Source organism: Canis lupus, chromosome 11 (assembly GCF_048164855.1).
Source record: "Canis lupus baileyi chromosome 11, mCanLup2.hap1, whole genome shotgun sequence".
Lineage (NCBI taxonomy): Eukaryota > Metazoa > Chordata > Mammalia > Carnivora > Canidae > Canis > Canis lupus.
Window position 1 is genome coordinate 64,936,893 of NC_132848.1, and position 20,806 is coordinate 64,957,698.

A 20,806-nucleotide genomic window follows, 5' to 3' on the forward strand; every position below is an offset into this window, starting at 1 on the left:
AACTGGTACATCCATACAAGGGAACATTCCTTAGCAATAAAATGAAACAAACTATTGATTATGCAACAATCTGGATGAATCTCCAGAGAATTATACTGAGTGGAGAAAAAAAAAAAAAAACAATCCCAAAAGGTTATATACTGTATTGTTTCATTTATATAACGTTCTCGAAATGACCAAATTACAGAAGTGAAGGACAGATTAGTGGTTGCCAGGGGTATGGAGGGGTAGGGGCAGGAGGGTGTGGCTATGAAAGGGGACATGAAGGATCATAGAAGTAATGGAAATGTTCTGTATCTTGACTGTGTCAATGTCAATATCCTCATTGTGACAATATAGTACAGTTTTGCAAGATGTTACATGGGGAAAACTGAGTAAAGGATATATAGGATCTCTCTAATTCTTACAGCTATATGCAAATCTACAATTACTTCAACACAAAAAGCTTAATTTCTTAAAAATTAGAAAAGATTTGAATAGACATTTGTCCAAAGAAGATAAACAGATAGCTAGTAAGTACATGAAAAGATGCTCAACATCATGAGTCATTAAGGAAATGCAACTCAAAACCACAGTGAGATAGGATAGCCATAACCAAAGCCAGACAATAACAAATGTTGGGGAGGATGCAGAGAAACTGGAACTTTATACATTGGTGGGAATGTAAAATGGTACAGTCACTTTTGAAAACAGCTCAGCAGTTCTTCAAAATCATAAACTTAGAGTTATCATGTGGCCCAGTAACTCTATTCCTAGGACTATAGACAAGAGAAATTAAAAATATGCATTCACCAAAAACTATTTTTCAACAATAAAAAGGAGTGATTGATACGTGCCACAGCATGAATGAACCTTGAAAAAATATTAAGCACAAGGAGCCAGTCATAAAGGACCACATCATACATTTAAATTTATTACATTTACAATTATATTTATATGAAATGTCCAGAACAGGCAAATTTATAGACAAAGTAGATTAGTGGTTGCTTATGGGCAGTCTGTTGTGACTGCTAATGGGGGGAGGATTTCTTGGGGAGAGAATGGAAATGTCTAAAATTAACTATGGTGATGGTTGCACAAACCTGTGAATGAACGTTCACTTTTACACTTCAAATGGGTCAATAGTATAGTAGGTGAATTATATCTCAATATATCTTTGTAAAAAGCAGAAGCAAGCTTAAGCCCAAGCTATCTCTTTTGCAGTATTAAAAAAAAAAAGTTTTATTTGAAAAAAAAATGTAAAGTTACAGAAAAGTTGCAAGATTCACTGATTACTGAAATTGTGCCTATTTTTAAGATCAAATTTCATCATTAGCTCTGGATTGGTGTATTCACTCTTTTTTTGTAGCATTTGATTTCAGATTAAGTTGCTTACTCTTTAAGAGTAGTTCTCAAAAAAAAAAAAAAAAGAGTAGTTCTCATTTGGGGCATTTGGCAATATTTGGAGACACTAGGGCCACCAAGTCATCTAGTGAGTACAGGCCCAGGATAGACATCCTACAGTGCACAGAGCAGCACTCCCAACAAAAACTTATCTGGGGACGTCTGGCTGGCTCAGTCTGTAGAGTGTGCAACTCTTGATCTTGGGGTTGTGAGCTCAAGCCTCATGTTAGATGTATAGATTGCTTAAAAATAAAACCTTAAAAAACACAACTTTATCTTGACTAAAATGCTAACAGTACCAAGATTGGGAAACTTGCTGTACTCTTAGTGTATTTATCAAAAAGAGAAATAATATTATAGTCTAGTCAAAATAGTCTGGGAATTTTACTCTCCAATTAGGGTTTTGGAGCATAGAGTTTGTGTATCTCATATGGTTTATTTATTAGTCTTTCAGTTGGTTCTCCCACCATAAACATTTGCCTGTTGCCTAAGAGGGCAGGAGCCAGACATAAAGTGCTACAGCATCTGAGCAGCACTATAAACTAATGGGCACTTAAGTATTAGGAAAAAATGATAAGGCTGCAGCTGGGAAGTCAGGTGGCAGCATTAACATGGCCCGGGGAGTGGGGGGTGGAAGGGGCGGCAGGAAAGTCAGTAGCTTGGGAGATCTGATCCCAGTTTGAGGCAGCCCTGTCATGGCACTGGGATCAGCCACAACCACAAGCTTAAAGACTCCAAGAGGTCATTTCAAACATATCATCTTGCTGCTGTGTTTCCCTCATGAAATGGGGGCCTGGTGGCCATTCCCAGAGGCTGAGTGGTTGAGCAGGTGACTGCATGCTAGACTATCCCTACGTGCAACTAGCCAAGGCTTTTCAGGGGATGTGGCTCTCCCAGTTTCACATGATGGGCCTGTGCAGGGATGCTATTATCTCCAGAGAAGATGGGAACCACAAAGGGAATCTTAGATCTTCTGAAAGGCCTTTGCTGGGGATCCCTGGGTGGCACAGCGGTTTGGCGCCTGCCTTTGGCCCAGGGCGCGATCCTGGAGACCCAGGATCGAATCCCACATCAGGCTCCTGGTGCATGGAGCCTGCTTCTCCCTCTGCCTATGTCTCTGCCTCTCTCTCTCCCTCTCTCTGTGACTATCATAAATAAATAAAAATTAAAAAAAAAATGAAAGGCCTTTGCTGAGAAAGTTAAAGCTTTTACCCACCATTAAATAGATATATGTGCCGTGATAGGACCTTGGTGTGTATGTGAAGGGGGTTGGTCATGAACTCTGGAATCTATTATTTCTGGATATTCCTAGAATGTCTAAGAAGAGTCTCCTGTGCAAATAGGGCACTCAGTAATTTTTAGTAAATATTTGAACTTGTATTATGTTTCAGGCATTGTATGAGGCACATTCGTGGACAAGAGACAAGGTCCCTAACCTCAGGTAGCATACATTAACAGGAGTATCTCAATGTATAATTATTTATCAGTTGATTTTTCTGAGAAGCTGGTTTCATCACATCTTTGCAAGTTATCATCAGAAAGTTTTTGAGATGAATAATGCTTGTCTGTGGGAGCAACAAAGGGACCATCTGTTCAGTGTTCTAGAAGGATTAAGAGCCATCATCAGCTGGAGTCATAGACTACTGGAAAATCTTCCTTAAGATGTTTATTTAAGTGGATAAGCCACTAAAAGCTCAGTAATTGAAGAACAAAGTAGTGAAATGGAAAATATGGGCATATAAACTGAACCTAAAAATTTGAACACATCATATGGGAAATTCAAATGACGGCTTTCTAAGAGTATCATTGCATCTGAGCATTAGAGGCTAAGAGCATTCTTGAAAGCAAAATATAATTGTTGTGGATGATAAATACGAATTTGGCCATATCTATTGTTTCTGCTCCTTTGCAACTAACTAGTTTTGGTTCTGTTGGTCCTTTTTGTTGTTCTATGTAGGAAAATATTTTAATTTTTAAATTTCTTAAAAGCTTTTTTGGAATAGGGTGGGGTATAAATAAATATTTTTTAGCAAAATCAGAGCAGAGTATAGACAATAGATGTCCCCTGTGGTGAAGGTCAGGAAGGGCAGGGGTGGAGAAAGGTATGCCAGGAAGGACAGAATGTCCCGATAGCATTATGCCTCTATGAGATCCTGAGCATAGGGTTCTGCGTCATTTCAGACAAAATTGACCTTTATCTAAAGCATTTCTTTTTTTTTAGAGAAGTGGAAACAGAGAGAGTGAAGAGGGGCAGAGAGAGGGAGAGAATCTTAAGTAGGCTCCATGCCCAGCATGGAACCCCATGTGGGGCTCCATCTCACACCTGAGCTGAAATCAAGAGTCACATGCTTAACTGACTGAGCCTCACAGGTGACCGCAAGGAATTACTTTTTTTTAAAGCTAAATATTTTGGGGGTGCCAGGGTGGCTCAGTTGACTGGGTGTCTTTGGCTCAGGTCATGATCTCTGGAATGGAGGCCTGCATCTGGCTCCCTGCTCAGTGGTAGGAGTCTGCTTCTCCCTCTCTGTCTGCCCCCCACCCCTGCTTGTGCTTGCTCTCTCTAAAATAAACAAATAAAATCTTTCTTAAAAAGCTAAATATGGGACAGCCTGGGTGGCTCAGCGGTTTAGCGCTTGCCTTCAGCCCAGGGCGTGATCTTGGAGACTGGGATGGAGTCCCACGTCGGGCTCCCTGCCTGGAGCCTGCTCCTGTCTCTGCCTCTCTCTCTCTCTCTCTCTCTCTCTGTCTCTCATGAATAAATAAATAAATAAATAATCTTTTAAAAAAATAAAAAGCCAAATATTTTTGATATATCAAGGCCCTCTACTCCTTAGATAACAGATTCAATCACCGTACAGTTACTGAACTGAACATGATTTGATGCATATTTACAACTCTCAGTAAATGGAACTTAATGCCCTAGGCTTAATACAATAGACAGAAGCTAAGGAAAATGAGAACTTGGATGATAATCTAGGACTCTTCTTTAACAGAATCTACTAGAAAAAGATAGGATACTCTCTCAGGTTGAAAATCAGTTTCATTTTGCAACAGGTGGGCCTTTGTTAGCTTTGTCCTATTTCTTTGCAAAACAAAAGCAGAATCTGAACCTCTTTTTGGAGACCCAGGGAGTAAATGCCATTCCTTTTACCTGGAGTTTCACACAGCCGGCATTTAGCCTCTGCTGGATCCAGACTAGATCCAGTAATTTCCTTCCCTTACCCTTCCACAGAATTGTTGGGGTTTTTGTCTGTTTGTTTGTTTTTGTTTTTGTTTGTTTTTTATCCCTTCTGAACTCCATAGAGATTTGCCTGACACAGGTTCCTGTTAGGGACTCAGGGTTTATCATCCAACACACATCATTACTGGTGAGCTCATAGGGCTTGTCGGAACGACTGGGAAGAAACCAGCATCATCTCATGCTCTAGTCTAGCTTCTCCGGTCCCTTGCACGTAAACTAGGTTTCCTCCACACTCAAAGAGCCTAACCTGGAGCCGGGCACACAGGAAACATTAGCCTGTAGGTACTGGCTCAATTGTTTTAAGATATTTATGGCTTTCCAAAAGAAAGTATGTACACATCTATCAGAATGGCTGACACGAAATTAGTGATAACACCAAATGCTGGCAAGGATGTGGGAAAACTAAATCACTTATACATCACTGGTGAGAATGTAAAATGGCACAGCCATTTTGGAAACCAGTTTGGCAGTTTCTTATAAACCTAAACTTGCACTTACCGTATGACCCAGCCATTGCACTCCTTCAATATTTATCCTAGAGTAATAAAAACCTATCCTTACACAAAAACTTATTAATGAATACTTATAGCAGTTTTATTCATAATAGCCAAAAAGCAAAAATAACCCAAATGTCCTTCAACCAGGTTAGTGGTTAAATAAACTTAGGTACTTCTACATCACGGAATACTATGGAACAATAGAAAAGGAACAGACTATTGAGACACAGAACAACCTGATGGGTTTCTTTTTTTTTTTTAAGATTTTATTTATTTATTCGTGAGAGACACAGAGAGAGAGGCAGAGACACAGGCAGAGGGAGAAGCAGGCTCCCTGAAAGGGGCCCGATGTGGGACTTGATCCCGAACTCTAGGATCAAGCCGTGAGTCGAAGCCAGGTGCTCAAGCGCTGAGCCACTCAGGCATCTCTCAAGGAAATTATACTAAGTCCAAATAAAAGCCTGTCCAAAAAGATACATACTGAATGATTAAACTTATATAACATTCTTAAAATAACTAGTTTTAGAAATGGAGAACAGATTAGTATTTGCCAGTGATTAAGAATGTAGGGAAGAGGTGCTGGATGCAAATGGATATGACTATAAAAGGAAACAAAGGAGATCTTTGTGGTTTTTTTTTTTTTTTTAAACTCTTTTGTATCTTGACTGTGGTAGTGGATATATAAACCTATTCATGAGTTTAAACTGTATAAACACACAAACAAATGAGTAAAAGTTTAAAAAAATCTGAGTAAGAGTTCTGGATGTATTAATGTCAATATTCTGGTTGTAATATTGTTTTGCAAGCTGTTAGCACTGGGGTAGACTGGCTAAACAATACATGGATCTCTCTGTATTCCTTAAAACTGCATGTGAATCTATAATAAAATTTAGTCATTCATGATAAAAACTCAGGAAACTAGGAATAGAGGGAGATTTCCCCAATCTGGCAAAGAGCACCTGCAAAAGACCTACATCTAATATCATACTTAATAGTGAGAGACTGGATAATTTCCTCCTAGGACTGGGGACAAGGCAAGGATGTCCTCTCTCACCCCTCCTATTCAACACTGTACTGAAATTCATTACTGGTGCTTTAAGACAAGAGAAGGAAATAAAAGGTCTATAGATTAGACGGGAAGAAATAAAACTATTCACAGATGACAAGAAAATCCCAAAGAACCAACCCAAACCCCTCTGAAACTAATGAGTATACAAAGTCACAGGACACAAGATTAATATCAAAAAGTCAGTTGCTTTTCTATATACCAGCAATGAACTAAATCATACTGGAATTTAAAATTTCAAAGAACGATTCTGTTTATAATAGCACCAAATAAATGAAATACTTAGGTATCTATGTGTCTATTCTTTGAGCAATACCATGTTGTCTTGATTACTGAAGGTTTGTAGTAAGTCTTAAAATCGGGCAGTGTGAGTTTTCCAATTTTTTCTTCAGTATTGTGTTGGCTATTCTAGGTCCTTTGCCTTTACATATAAACTCTAGAAACAGTTTGTCATATCTACAAAATAATTTGCTGAGATTTTTATTTTGTGTATACATATTTTTAAAGATTTTATTTATTTATTTGAGAAAGAGAGAGTGTGTGTGAGCATGAGCAGCGGTGAGGAGCAGAGGGAGAGGGAGAAGCAGATTCTCCCCTGCTTGTGCCTCTCTCTCTCTCTCAAAATAAAGAAATAATCTTAAAAAAAACAAAACAAAACAACCCAAAACCGGGAAGTCTGAGTAATAGAGCCAAAAGGAGCCTAAGGAGACATAACTGGAAAACATCATATAGAGTATCCTAGATAGCATCCAGATATAGAAAAATGACATAGAGGAAAACTGAGGCAATCTAAAGTATGAACTTTAGTTAATAAGAATGTATCAAGATTGGCCCATTAATCATGACAAATGTACCATACTAATGAGAGATGCTAATGGCAGGAGAAACTGAGTGTGGAGTGTATAAGAACACTCTGTACTATCTAAATAATAAGTCTAAATCTAAGACTGTTCTAAAAATAAAAATGCATTTTTAAAGATTTTATTTATTTATTTGACAGAAAGAGAGAGAGAAAGAGCACACACAGAGAGAACAGTAGGCAGAGAGAGAGGGAGAAGCAGGCTCCCTGCCAAGCAGGAGAGAGATATGGGCCTCCATCCCAGGACACGGGGGTCATGACCTGAGCCGAAGGCAGAAGCTTGACTGACTGAGCCACTCATACACCCCTAAAAATTTATTTTAGAATAAAAGAAATAGATGTGTTCCCTCTCCCACTCCCAGAGAGAGTTCTGGTACACCTGTGTCTGAGCTAGCGACACCCACACTCCTTGGCTTTTCAGTTTTCCCCCTTTACCTCCACCCTCTGCAGGGCTTAAACAGAGGGCTTAGTGCTGAGACCGTCTGATTATCTAAACCCACAAGGAAAATGGTGGAAAATTCACTATCCCCATTTCCAGAAAGAGTGATTTATAGCTTTGCTCTTGAGCTCCCAGTTTGGCTCTATACTGTATCTTGTATGGGCGCTTTTTTTTTTTTTTTTAAGGTTTTATTGATTTACTTGAAATGGAAAGAGCAAACGGGAAAGCATGAGCAGGGAGGCGAAGGAGAGGGAGAAACAGACTTCCCGCTGAGCAGGGGGACCAATGCAGGGCTCCATCCCAGGACCTTGAGATCATGGCCCGAGCCGAAGGCAGATGGTCAACTGACTGAGCCGCCCAGGTGCCCCCTGTGTGGGCTTTATTCCTGAATCTTGACTAGACTCCTTAGGCTTAACCTTTTGGCCTCAGAAATATTGGGCATTTGCATTGCCTGCTTACGTTCTCCAGTAATCAGCTGTGTACTTTTATTTACGTGATGAGTACCTCTCCACTCGACTCCCTTTGTACGGGCACAGATAATTGTGCAGAAAAGCAACAGCAGAAGCAATACCAAGAGGCCATCCCAGCGTTAAGAGAGATTGCTATAGTGACATATACCAAATACTCTTTTTTGCAGCCAAAGAACTTTATAACAAAAACCAAATTGTATGGAGACGTACTAACACCAAGCATTTATTTGTGATCTGTGATAGAATAATTTTGACCATAATTATTTTGACTATCTTTTATTCATACCCAGTATCAAGATGTTAAAAAAAAAGTAAGTTGAATTTCTCCTAGAGTAAGTTCTATTGTAAATGTTCTTAAATATTAGTTATTAAAGGAAAGAATAAACAAAATGCTGCATTACTAAAGAAAAATTAAAAATAAATAAAGAGAATGAACTATTGATACATGTAACAACTTGGGTAGACCCTAATGGAATTATGCTGGGTTAAAAAAGCCAACTCAAAAGGTTATATTTATGTATTATGTAGCAATTTAAATTAGGAATAACAAAATTATTGAGATAGAGAACAGATTAGTGGTTGGCAGGGGCTAGGGATGGGGGAGAGGGAGGTAATGAGTAAAACAGGTAGCAGAAAGGACACTTGTGATAATGAAACAGTTTTTTATCTTGATTGTGGTGATATTTACGTGAATCTACACATGAGATAAAATTGCAGAGAACTGCATGCACACACATGCACAAGGGCATGTACAACTGGTGAATTCTAGATAAGCTTTGTGCATCATACTAATGTCATTTTCCTGGTTGTGACACAGTATATAGTCATATAGGATGTTACCACTGGGGGAATCTGAGTAAACTGTAAATGGAATCTCTCATTACATATTTAAAGGCATGAGCTGCTGCTTTTATTTGTTCTTTTTTTATTGCCATATAATTCATATCCCATATAATTCACCCCTTTGAGGTGTATGGTTCAATGGACTTCAGGATATGCACAGTCCCATTGAGTATATTGGTCACATATATGTAACCATTACCACTAATTCTAGAACACTTTCATCACCACAAAAGAAACCCTATCCTCAGGAGTAGTCAGTCCCCATTTTCCCCTCCTTTATCCTCTAGAAACTACTAATCTATTTTCTGTCCCTGTGGGTTTGCCTATTCTTGATATTTCACTTACACGGAATCAATACAAGACGTATTCTTTTGTGTCTGGCCTCTTTCACCTAACACGTTCTCAAGATTCAACAAAATTGTAGTAGGGATGAGTTTTACATTCCTTTCTGTGATTGAATAATACTCCTTCATAGGATACACCACATTTGGTTAATCCATTCATTATTTAGTGGACATCTAACTTGTTTCTGCTTTTTTACTAAGATGAATAATGTTGCTATAAACATTTTTGTACAGGCTTTTCTGAACATATGTTTTAAATTTTCTTGAGCATAGGCACCCATGAGTGGAATTTTGGGGTCATATGATAACTCTCTTTAACTTTTTGAAAAACTGACACAGTTTTCCAAGATGCCGCACCATTTTGCATTTCCACCATCAGTGTATGAGAATCTCACTTTCTCCACATCCTCACTAACATGTTATTGTGTGTCTTTTTTTAAATCTTTTTTATTATATCTATCCAAGTGAGTATGAAGTGGTATCTCATTGTGATTTTGTTTTCTAAACTATTTACTTATTTAAGAGAGAGAGAGATTAAGCATGAGCAGGGGAAGGGGCAGAGAGAGAGAGTGAATCCCAACTAGACTCCCCACTGAGCACAGAGCCCTACATGGGGCTCAATCCCACCACCCAGAGATCATGACCTGAGCTGAAACCAAGAGGAGGATGCCCAACTGACTGAGCCACCTATGTGCCCCTGATTTTCTATTTCTTAGTGACTCAATTTTGGGAGCTTTTGTCTTTCTAGGAATTTATCTAGAGCATCTATGTTATCTCTTGTTGGTATACAATTGTTCTTAGTTTTTACTTATAGTCCTTTTTATTTTTGTAAAGTTGATAGTAACCTCTCTTTATTGATTTTAGTAATTTGAGTCTTCTTTCCTTTTATCTTCATCAGTCTAGTTAAAGATTCATCAATTTTATTGAATTTTTCAAAGAACCAACTTTTGGGTTTATTGATTTTCTCTATTGTTTTTCCATTCTCTATTTCATTTGTTTCCTCTCTAATCTTTTTTTTTTTCTGTCCTTCCTCTTGCCTTGGATTTAGTTTGTTCTTCTTTCTTTAGTTATTTTAGGTGGGAAGTTAGGTTGTTGATGTAAGATACTTTTCTTCTTTTTAAACACAAGCATTTATGGCTCTGTATTTTTTTTTTTTTGCGACTTCATGTAAACCCATTATAACTTCAAAATAAAAAATTTAAGAAAAATGTGCTTATACTATGCCAAGGGAGCTGTGTATGGTGATAACTTGGCCATTGCACCTGTCCTCAAGGAGGTTAGTCTAGTGGAGCAAGGTAAAACAGAATGATCTGGAAGATGAGGGGATGGCTACCTGCTGCAGAGATAAGAGAAAACACTGAAGCATATCCAGGAAAGCCCCACAAAGGTGCAATTGAGGGCTTGTATGTATCGAGGAGCCATGTTTCTATCACGGGAGTTCCGTTCTCAGGCCAGTCCCTGACGAGGTTGTCACTTATTTCTTCTCAGATCCTCAGGGACCACAGGTAAGCCATTTGGGGCAGGGATGGAAGTACACTCTGATTAAGGCTAATACTCCCAGCGGAGTGCTTTTCTCTGCAGCTCAGAACTCTTAAAGATACCCCCTACCTCCTACCAAGTCATTTGAAATATTAAAAATGTGCCTATTGACTTCCTTTATAAAAGATAGCAAGAATGGTGTTTAAACAGGAAGAGAAAGCTAGAAAATTTGTTGGGGTTACTACTAATAAAAACATCTTTTTAAAGATTTTATTTATTTATTCATGAGAGACAGAGAGACAGAGAGAGAGAGAGAGAGGCAGAGGGAGAAGCAGGCTCCACGCAGGGAGCCTGATGTGGGACTTGATCCTGGGTCTCCAGGATCAGGCCCTGGGCCGAAGGCAGGTGCTAAACCGCTGAGCCACCCAGGGATCCCCCTAATAAAAACATTTCAAAGAATTCCCATATACCCTCAACGAACTTCTTCAACTCTACCAAATATTAACACTTTGCTTTGGGTTTCTAACACTTCTTTAAATGTTTATTTTAAAATCTTTTTGATTGGACAACACACGTTCTTTTAGTTTATAAAGCGAAATAGTATAAAGGGGTACACAGGTGAAAAGTCTTGTTCTTGCTTCTGTCCTTTCTTTTATCTTTCTTCCTGTCTTTTTGGGAGATCTAATTGACTTTATTGATTCATGAATTGGGCAGCATCCCATCTAGCAAGTGGAAGGAGCCCATCACCTCTGCCCTTTCTACTTCATTCCTCTCATGCCTCACAAGCACAAGCGATCATCTGTATTTTTCATTATGCAAACATAAACAAAATATTTTCATACCTCCTCCTTTTCTCCCCCTTCCTGCCCCCAAAAGCAAACATCCTATGCACACTGTTCTGGACTTTGCATTTATCATTTAACACCGTAGCCTAGAAAGATTTCCAAATCAGAGCATAGTAATGCTTTAAAAAAAACAAAAAAACAAAAAAAACAACTTCGGTATTTGTTGTATCTCAGCCCACTGCCCTCCAGCATCACCTCACACGTTGCTCGTGCTCCCTCTCTTTCCTGTCTAACCTCAATTGTTTGAATCCCAAATTCCCCACGCGTAGTTCTTTCTCGGTGCTAACAAGCTCAGGGCTTATCCAGACCCCAGGCCGTGTGACTGGAGCAAAGCCACAAACCCCCTGTGCCATCAAGGCCACAGGGACACATTCAGGAGCGACGGCAACAGGGTGATGATTGCCTTAGCATGAGCGACACCCCAAAGAGATCACTCTGGGCCAAGGAGAAGAGATGATCTGGAACTAGGCCTTGTTGCCAAGCAACCCCAGAGGGGATGAAATTAACTCAGTCTGTTTTTCATGTAACTGCATCTCAAACGAAAGCTGAGGCCAGAGTTGATCCCATGCAAAATTAATAATTACCACATGATTCTTTCTTTCAGATGGCTGTTGCCAAAAGATGGGGGAGGGGGACTAAAGCAACCAGCATACCCCTTTTTTAAAGGGGTAAGGGAGGGGCAAAAAAGAACAAGTAAGTGCAGATCCCGTGTTTTTCCATTTGAGTCCTAGGTAGGAAATCAGTCCTTTCTGTCTTAGACTGCTGTTGAATCTCCCTGGTAGGAAACCTGCTTGAAAAGCAGATCCCAGGTAGACAAGATAATATGCACCAAAGAACCGAGGGAAGATATTTTTTCTAGAGGTGAGAAAAAGCTTTGGATCATATGAGATCCTTTTGGTCTCCTTTTTAGAAAAATTTAAATGTACTTTTCCCATTAGTATGTTCAGAGAGGATAAATTGCCATAAAAATAAAAATAGCCCTTCTGCTTCCACCTACTTAACCCTGCACCAAAGGCTGAAAGAGGAGCACAGCTTGATATGCTCAATAATCCTTGCTTTTTAAGGGCTTTTCAAATTTAAAAGGCAAAAATGACATAGAAAAGTAGATCTCTCCCGTTTCTGCTGCATTAATTTGGGTAAATTAACGAGCAATGGCCTTCTCGCCAACAAGGCCTTTGATGATTATTTTGTAGTTGTGCAATAAAATGTAATTCAAAACAAAGCTTGTTTAGCCAAAGAGTTTATCTGAGAAGGAAAGTTTTCTTGCCTCCGACCCGGGGAGGGCAGCTACCAGCCGTCTTCCTCCCTGAGCATCTATGCGGCGCATTCGCCAGCGTGGGGACAGGACACTCCTCGGCTGCGGTGGCCTCTCACCATCTCCACCTGACGTCAAGACCACTTGAGCAAACCTCCTCCTGCCCAGCGTGCTCTGTGAAGCCATGAGTACTTGCTGATAGAGAGGAGCAGAATGTACTGGTCCAGAGAGAAAACCAGATAGCAAAATACACTTGATTTCTGGAAACTGTCCGTCAGGGTCTCAGCAGGGAACAGACGCTCAGAGGCCACGTTCAAGATTGGAGGCTTTGAGGAGCTTTTCATAAAGGGGTTATTTAGCAAGGTTGGGGGGAAACCACAAAGGGTTGGTATTACCTGGGGCTGCTCACACCGGACTGAGAGCCAAGCCTGGATAGTGAGAAAATTGTCAGGCAAAGAGGTGGGGTAGAGAGGGCCCCCCATGGGGGGGGGGGAGCCTATATCACTTGCCTCCTTCCCTCTGATTTCTGGCAAGGGTTCCCCACCTGGCGGAACCCCACTGGAAGCCAGGGAACTGAGAAACCCTGGAGCATAGCAACTAGAGGTCAGCGTCAGGGGCAGCGGGCAGGCCTAGCGGGTGGCCTGGTGTCATGCGCTCAGGCAGCCCTTGCTGCTGCCAGCTCTGCGGGCACCGGGCACCGGCGGGAGGCCCAGCAGGGAGCAAGGCAGCCCCTGGGCGCCGCGGTCCCTCCGGCCTGGCAGGCCTACGCAAGCCAGCGACGGCCTCGGCCCTCAGCGCTGAAGACCACGAGCCGGCAGCCCGCACCGTGGGCATTGCCTCCTCCTGCGCTCTCCCCTCTCGGTCGGGGATCCAGGTGCTCTTCCTCCGTCCGCTCTCCTTGAAATCAGCGCAGAGGGGCGCCTGGCTGGCTCAGTTGGTGGGGCAGGCGACTCTTGAGCTCAGGGTTGTGAGTTTGAGTCCCAAATTGGGTGTAGAGGTTACTCCAAAATGAAATCTTTCATAAATAAATAAATTTTCAGACAAGCAAGGAAAGTTAAAAAAGATTCTCTTGTTACTATAACCCCTGGTGGAGTGTATGAGTAGGTGTCCGTTAAGGCCTGGGTATTAGAAGGGGGAACCCAGAAAAAAGGCAGATAACTGGGCCTAAGGAAAGGTAGGGACAGAGGCAAAGCCAGGTCCCAGGAGCTTCTCCGCGGGGGATGGCTGTTAAGGACCAGCTCCTACCCATGTGTCTGCCCTGCCTCTCCTCTAGGTGCACCCAGACTCTAGCTCGTATTCCTATAGGTTTGGCCCAGCACATCTTTCTCTGCCGGCCCACTGAGGCCACTGCATAGGCTATGGGGGTGGCCTTTGGGCTGACCCACTGGGCCCAGCCTAATAGTGGCCGTTCCTGGACATGGAACAGCTTGGTGCTACCTCTCTGAGCAGAGCACTCCAGGTGGGGCGGTCTCCCCTTACAGGAGACACTGGGTATGGTGGAGGCCCCTACAAACTCCTAGAGGTCAGGGATCTGGGTCTTGCATTGGTTTTCCAGTAGCACATGGCACTGTTTCTTTTATTTTCTTTTATTTTTATTTTTAAAGATTTTATTGATTTATTCATGAGAGACACACAGAGAGAGGCAGAGACATAGGGAGAGGGAGAAGTGGGCTCCATGCAGGGAGCCGGATGTGGGACTCCATCCAAGGACCCTGAGATCATGCTCTGAGCCAAAGGCAGACGCTCAACCTCTGAGCCACCCAGTCGTCCCGGCACTGTTTCTTTTAAGTCAGCCAGTCAGTATTTACTGTGTAGACTGCGCCAAATAACTCTGAAGTGGCAGCTAGCCACCTCCACTACATCTGTTCTTGGGAATCTTAAAGCACAAAGACATTTGACATTTGTCAAGAAGGACTTTGTTGACACTCAGGCAGAGAAGCCAACCTGTGCCGGGCCGATGAATAGACACGCTGGCGAAGTGTGCATCCTGTTGGGGACAATGGCTCTCTTTCTCCCGAAATGCCTCCCAGTGGTACATGGGCCAAGCCAGGGTTAGGCTCAGTTCCTCGTACGAAGAAATGTCTGAGCGCAGCCTGAGAGCAGGTGAGGCACTGCCTTCCTGCTCTGGTCACCCTCCTATTCCATTCCAGCCATATGGGCTTATTGACGTTGTACAGAGACTGACATCATCGATTCTTCCCGGAACAGAGCTGGCCCTCCTGATGGTGAGCGTGGTACGCAGTGCTTGCATCACAGGGGTTCCCTTCCTGAGTGTTTCAGGAATAGAATTCCTTCGGTTGATCATTGGCGATAGGAGCTTGAGTAAAAGCAGCTGGCAGAGATGTTTTTGAGTTCTCCTACACTTCTGGCCCGGACACTTCGAGGCAGACAACAACTGCTTCCCTTGCGGGGACAGCTGGCACTTTCCACATGGCATAGCTTCCTAAGCTGCACTTACCAGTTCTTGGGACACTTGCTTACCCAGAGGCTCAGCTGGATAACAACTTGAAACAGCAGGGTATGACCCTTAGGACAGAAGAAGGTTTTAATTAACTTCATCTGAGAACTTTCCAGGGCCTTTTCAGCTGTTTTAGAATGTTGTGTTCCAAGCTGTAGAGGTTAAAACTTTTTTGTGGCATCTAAAAGTGACCTTTAGAAGCGAAATAAGAACAGCTTCTGACCCCTGATACCGCAGCACATCAGCCAGGCCCGAACCTGCCAGTAATGGGGAGAAACCGTGTCTGGGGTCTTCTTAGGGCCAGAATGGCACATCTGACCTTAGACATGAGGACCCGGGAGTCTCGGAGCAGACTGCTCGATGAGCCATCAGTGCTCGGGTAGGTCGGGGCTCTTCACAATGTCTGGGACTTTGGCGGCAGCCAATTAATGTCAGAGCCAGCTGGGCAGTGTTGAGTATCTGGAGGGAAGAAATGGGGACTCTTCAGTACCAGGAGGCCTGGTCTTCTTGACGTCGTGGAGCAGAAATTACCTGTTGGGACTAATGAATCTAAAAAAGTCCAGGAAAGGGATATGGGAACTTCTTTCCACCTGAAAGGATGTGCTGCCCCTTTGCAAGGATGGATGTCTCATTCTTTCATTCAGGGAAGGTTGATTGAGTCCTTTCTGCCCATCAGGCACCACGCTGGGTATTAGAGGATATGGTAGCGGAGAGTCACACGTTCTAAGAGCAAGGACCATGTTGTATCCTCCTTAGTCTTGCTTCTTACAGGAACTCAGGTAACATTCCATCGAAGTGGTTCTCCCCAAGTCACATGACTTCACCCGGTCTCCAGTGTCCATTTTCTCTCTGGTTGCCCTCGTTAGCTGACCTCCCACCTCACCAAGTCACGCTCTTTTCTATGCCAGTTGCTGCCCTGCACAGGAGTTCACTTACAAGCCACCAAAAGCGAACAGGAAGGGAAGGGAAAGTAGAACTGGTTTTCCTTGAGCCCTGCCTGGCTTTCACCTGGCCTGACTTGATGCTAAGTCACACTGGCAAAAAGTGGTTCCACCCCAACTCTTTCTTCCCAACTGCCCATTCTCATTTACAAATAAATAAATAAATAAATAAACAAACAAACAAACATATATTTAAGAAAATTAATGAATGTTTTCTTTTTTTAATGAATGTTTTCTGATTATAAAAATAATAAATCCCATTTGGAAAAGAGAATAATACACTCTTTCCCACCCTCATCCATTTAAAAAACTATTTTCCAGGGTGAGTCTCTGAAGCCATGCTTGGTTCTCCCTTTCCAGGGAATTCCAGAGGAGGCAAGTGAGTAAACCCCTCTATCTCTCTGATCCTCAAGTCCATGATTCCATCGTGGTGCCTGTGGCCCACTGAAAATTCTTCAGGTCTGTGATCTCATGCAGCTGCCCAGATGTTCACTTTAGCTACATTTTACTGATAAAAGTCTAGAAAGACAGGCAGGAAATGGGGAGAGGGGCCCAGGACTGAGATTCTATGTTTCTGTCGAATAGCACTGGACTGGACCCTGAGCCCTCGGTTTGACTCCAGGTTTTGTCAGTAACTAGCTGTTCCCTTAAAAGAATCTCTCGGACTCACTGTTTATTATACCATTAGTGAAATAATTGTTGATTTGATTATTTCTAAGTTTCTATAAATTGCCCTGACCCATCGTTTGAGAATAAATATTCATTTGGTTAATGTACTTTTTCTCTCCACCATGGTTCTTACTCCTTCCACTTCAAAGACCCACCCATTCTACTGTGTCTTATTACCCAGCCCTCTTCCCTGTAGAAAGGAGCGGAACGTTGTCTTTTCCAGCTGTTCCTGTCATTGAGCAAACTCATCCATCTCTCTCCCACTTCTTAGCCGTCTCTTGTGCTCTTTCTCTCTCTGCTCTTTCTCTTGCCTTCCCAGGCTTTCGTCCTAAATGAGGCCCCACTAAAGCAGGTTGGCCTCTCTGAACTATGGCCTTTACTGACATAATCAATTAACTAACAAGTCTTTACTGGGCACCTACAATGAACAAAGCACAGCTCAGTGCTGTTAAAAAGAGACTATAGGTTTAAGACATGTTCTCAGCCTTCTGGAAGACAAGCTCTCTGAGGCTGCAAACCCCTTAGCTGCCTCTGGCCCACTGCTGACCTCCGCAGCCAGCACTGATAACCACCTCGCCACGCTGACACCTTCTCTTCTCTGGGCTGCTGCATCTCTACACCTCGTTCTCCTCCTCCTGCCCATCTCACTTCTTCCAGACTTCCTTTTGCTGGATCCTCCCTCGAGCCCGTTCACTAAATTCGGTTCCCGGGGGGCTCTGTCCTAGGCCCTCTTCTCTTCTCGGTGTCTTCATTCCCTGGACCGTCTCATCCATTCTCATGACTTCCATTTCCATCTATATGTTGATAATTCCCCAAAATATGTATCATCATTCATATTAATGTGTCTGCAGCAGGACGTATGATCAAACATATTAACATATGACCAGTGAAACACAGGATAAATAAGAATCAGAAGCACCCTCTCAGAAGTTCTAGGCAGATTTTGCTGCCAAGTTAGTTTTGGTGCCACCTAGTTTTCCAGAGCTGTATGGATCTCGGGTTTGCACAGAAGGTGATGGACCTATATGAGGAGGGGTGGCCTTTGTCACTCCAAAGAGGGTAAAATGATAAGAAAACTGTTTTGTATTTCCTCTTCCACAGAACAATGAGTATCCACAAGAGGTCTCTACTGCTAGAATGAGGAGTAACTAGAAACTTCCTTTTCCTTGTTAAAATAATAATAATAAAATAATAAAGTTCTATGACATCGTGGCTCCCCACGACAACAGGGGCGGTATCGGGTTGAGGCACCTCACTTTACCTAGAATTTCTCACTTAGTTGAAACGCTTGGGGTTTCTGCAACACATAGTCTCTGTTCTTCCTGAGTTTATATACAACACTCAAACATACGGCTCTAATTCTCAGAGATTTAATTAGGTACATAACAATGAACAAAGTAAATCTCCCGGCTCCTTTCAATGATGACTATTTTCATACCCTAGGATGACATTTCCTATGAGTTGGCCCTACAGCCAGATTAGTAACAGAGTTAGAGAATGTTCAAGAAGCTAGGGGTGGGGGAAGGTGAGATAGAGCCGCATAGAGAGGCTGGATAATATGTTTAGTATTTTCTGTGAGACAGAGAAAAAATTCATGCAAATCTCTCTACCCCCCTCCTTTTTTTGGTTTTGTTTTGTTTTGTTTTGCAAAGCCTTTCTTCATCCAAATCTCAATTCTGGATTAGACCCTTGTTGACTATGTCTGTTTAAGTCCTAGATAAAGGCTTATTTGTTTGACCTGTCGTATCCATAATTACTCTAACTGCTCGTTTTGATTTTTTTATTGTGTAGACTGTGCTCGGAAGCTTGGCAGGAAGCACACTATGGAAATGTGGAACTGAACAGCTTAATGTGTATAATTTGGGAAGTTCAGCAGATGCCAGGGCTTAGCAGGCTTTCGGCTTGTTCAAGACTAATCCTGTGGATTTTCATTCTTGCGGGCATCATGCCCCTTAAGTCTGAGGGCTTAGGTCCCACCCAAAATCAGTCCACATGGCCACCTCCCAGCTATCCTACTCTTAAAAAGTAGGCTGGTAGCTGACAAAGGCTTACCTGTCACCTCTTCCTAAGGAACTGGAATGGAAGGGTAGTGAGATCATTGGGTTCTAGAGATGGTCCTGGTAAAGGCTGATATACAATGTTTTCTCTGGACAGGAATGTGGACCCCTAGCTGGTTTCTAGGAGACCTGTAGGACTACAAAAGCAACATTTATCCCCCCTATAGTGGACGCCATGTTGTGCCACTCTTTATTACCCCCTCCAAGACTGAAGTACCTGTTGCCCCGTCTCCCGGGGAGGGGGTGGGGGGATTGACAGCAGCATCTATCAGCTGAGTCCCCCACCTGAGACTTTTCCTTGGCTGAAAAGAGCCACCTTGCCCATCGTCATGTCCCCTTTCCTAAGGGCAGCTCACATCTAACATCTGGTTGATGCAGAAGTAAAAAGGCCCAGCTGTCACCCCAATTTGGGATGACTCTCAGATATCCCAGCACCAGAGCTCCCTGAAAGATCACATAGGCTTTTCATGTGATTGCATTCCCTTCCCTCCAGGTGTTGATGCTGAGAGCGCTTCCTAGGAAACTTCCTATGTGCAAACTTGTCTCAGGGCTGGGGACACCCTACCTACAACACTCACTTTTTCTTGGTTAGGAGAGCACTGACTGTGTTTGGGGATCCCCACCTTCTTCAGGTGACAGCTTAGGAGTAAACCATAATTGGTCTAAGCCAGTCAGGGTGGTCTTGATCCCTTAGCCAGTGATTGGCTTAGGAAGGGTCATATGATTCCATTCCAGCCAAGGAGAAGGGAAAGGTAGGGAACTGTGGGAATGTTTTCTGGATCGTGACAAGAAACAAGGGACAAAGAGTGTCTTTTTTTGGTTGGATGTTGGCTCTGAACAAGACACCTAAAATATCTATAGAAAGGAACAGAGGTGGGAAGAAGACAAGCCGAGAGAAGAGCAGAGAAATCAAACTGAAGCAGAGCCCACTCCACCTGTGATCTTTTTGTCATCTGCAATAAATCCCCTTTGACAGAACAGAAGGGATTTGTCACACAAGTGCTTAATGATGGAGTTGGGTCTATAATCTGTGATTTTTGTTCCTGTTTCAACTGCTATTCCATTTTCCCATCCTTTGGGGCCTGTACTTTTTGAAATGTTCTTTTCTTTTCTTTTCTTTTCTTTTCTTTTCTTTTCTTTTCTTTTCTTTTCTTTTCTTTTCTTTTCTTTTCTTTTCTTTTTCCTTTTCCTTTTTTTTTTATTACCTTTTTCTTTTTTAAAGTAGGCTCCATGCCCAACACAGAGCCCAAACTCATGACCCCTAGATCTACAGTCATACATTCCGCACCGACTGAGCCAGGCAGGCACCCCTTTTCTGAAGTGTTTGATTATCAAGATTCTTCCAGAAAGTTTCCTAGTGACCCAGACTATTTTTACTGACTTCTCGTGATCATTAATTTCATTTGGGCTGATTAATTAAACTTGGCTTCCCTTTTCTATAGCTCCGTGGGCACAGAGTTTCCAGAGTTAATGAAATCCAATAATGTCTCTGTGCAGCTGTGGGTGGAAGGAAGGTGGCTCGTAAAGGGTGCTACCTTGGGAAAACCATGTCCTGGAGTGGCTTTATTTATTTCTTTTAAGATTTTATTCATTTTTTCATGAGAGACAGAGAGAAAGGCAGAGACATAGGCAGAGGGAGAAGCAGGCTCCCTGCGGGGAACCTGATGGGGGACTCGATCCCAGGACCCTGGGATCATGCCCTGAGCCAAAGGCAGACGCTTAATTACTGAGCCACCCAGGTGTTCCCTGGAATGGCTTTAGATGAGAAGTGAGGGAAATGTGATGAAAAGGATTTTAATTTGTAGAGGGAAGACAGCTTAAATCTAATGTTCGGCCCAGAAGAGGATACTAATTTTTACAAAAATACATCCTGTCCTATCTGTAGTTTATTTTGGAATAGCCGTCCCAGCGTGGTGCTGAAGAAACTGCCCGGCATGGTAGTGGGAGGGAGCCCCTTCTT

General features: G+C 42.5%; 1 protein-coding gene and 1 pseudogene across 1 annotated transcript in view; both read left to right on the top strand.

Annotated features, from left to right (window-relative positions):
* The window catches only part of B3GNT2 (UDP-GlcNAc:betaGal beta-1,3-N-acetylglucosaminyltransferase 2), a 270,923-nt gene that overhangs the window by 120,831 nt on the left and 129,286 nt on the right, over nt 1–20,806 (top strand). The gene's annotated exons all lie outside the window — the stretch shown is intronic.
* Nucleotides 7,554–11,879, top strand: LOC140642212 (phosphatidylinositol N-acetylglucosaminyltransferase subunit P pseudogene; annotated as a pseudogene).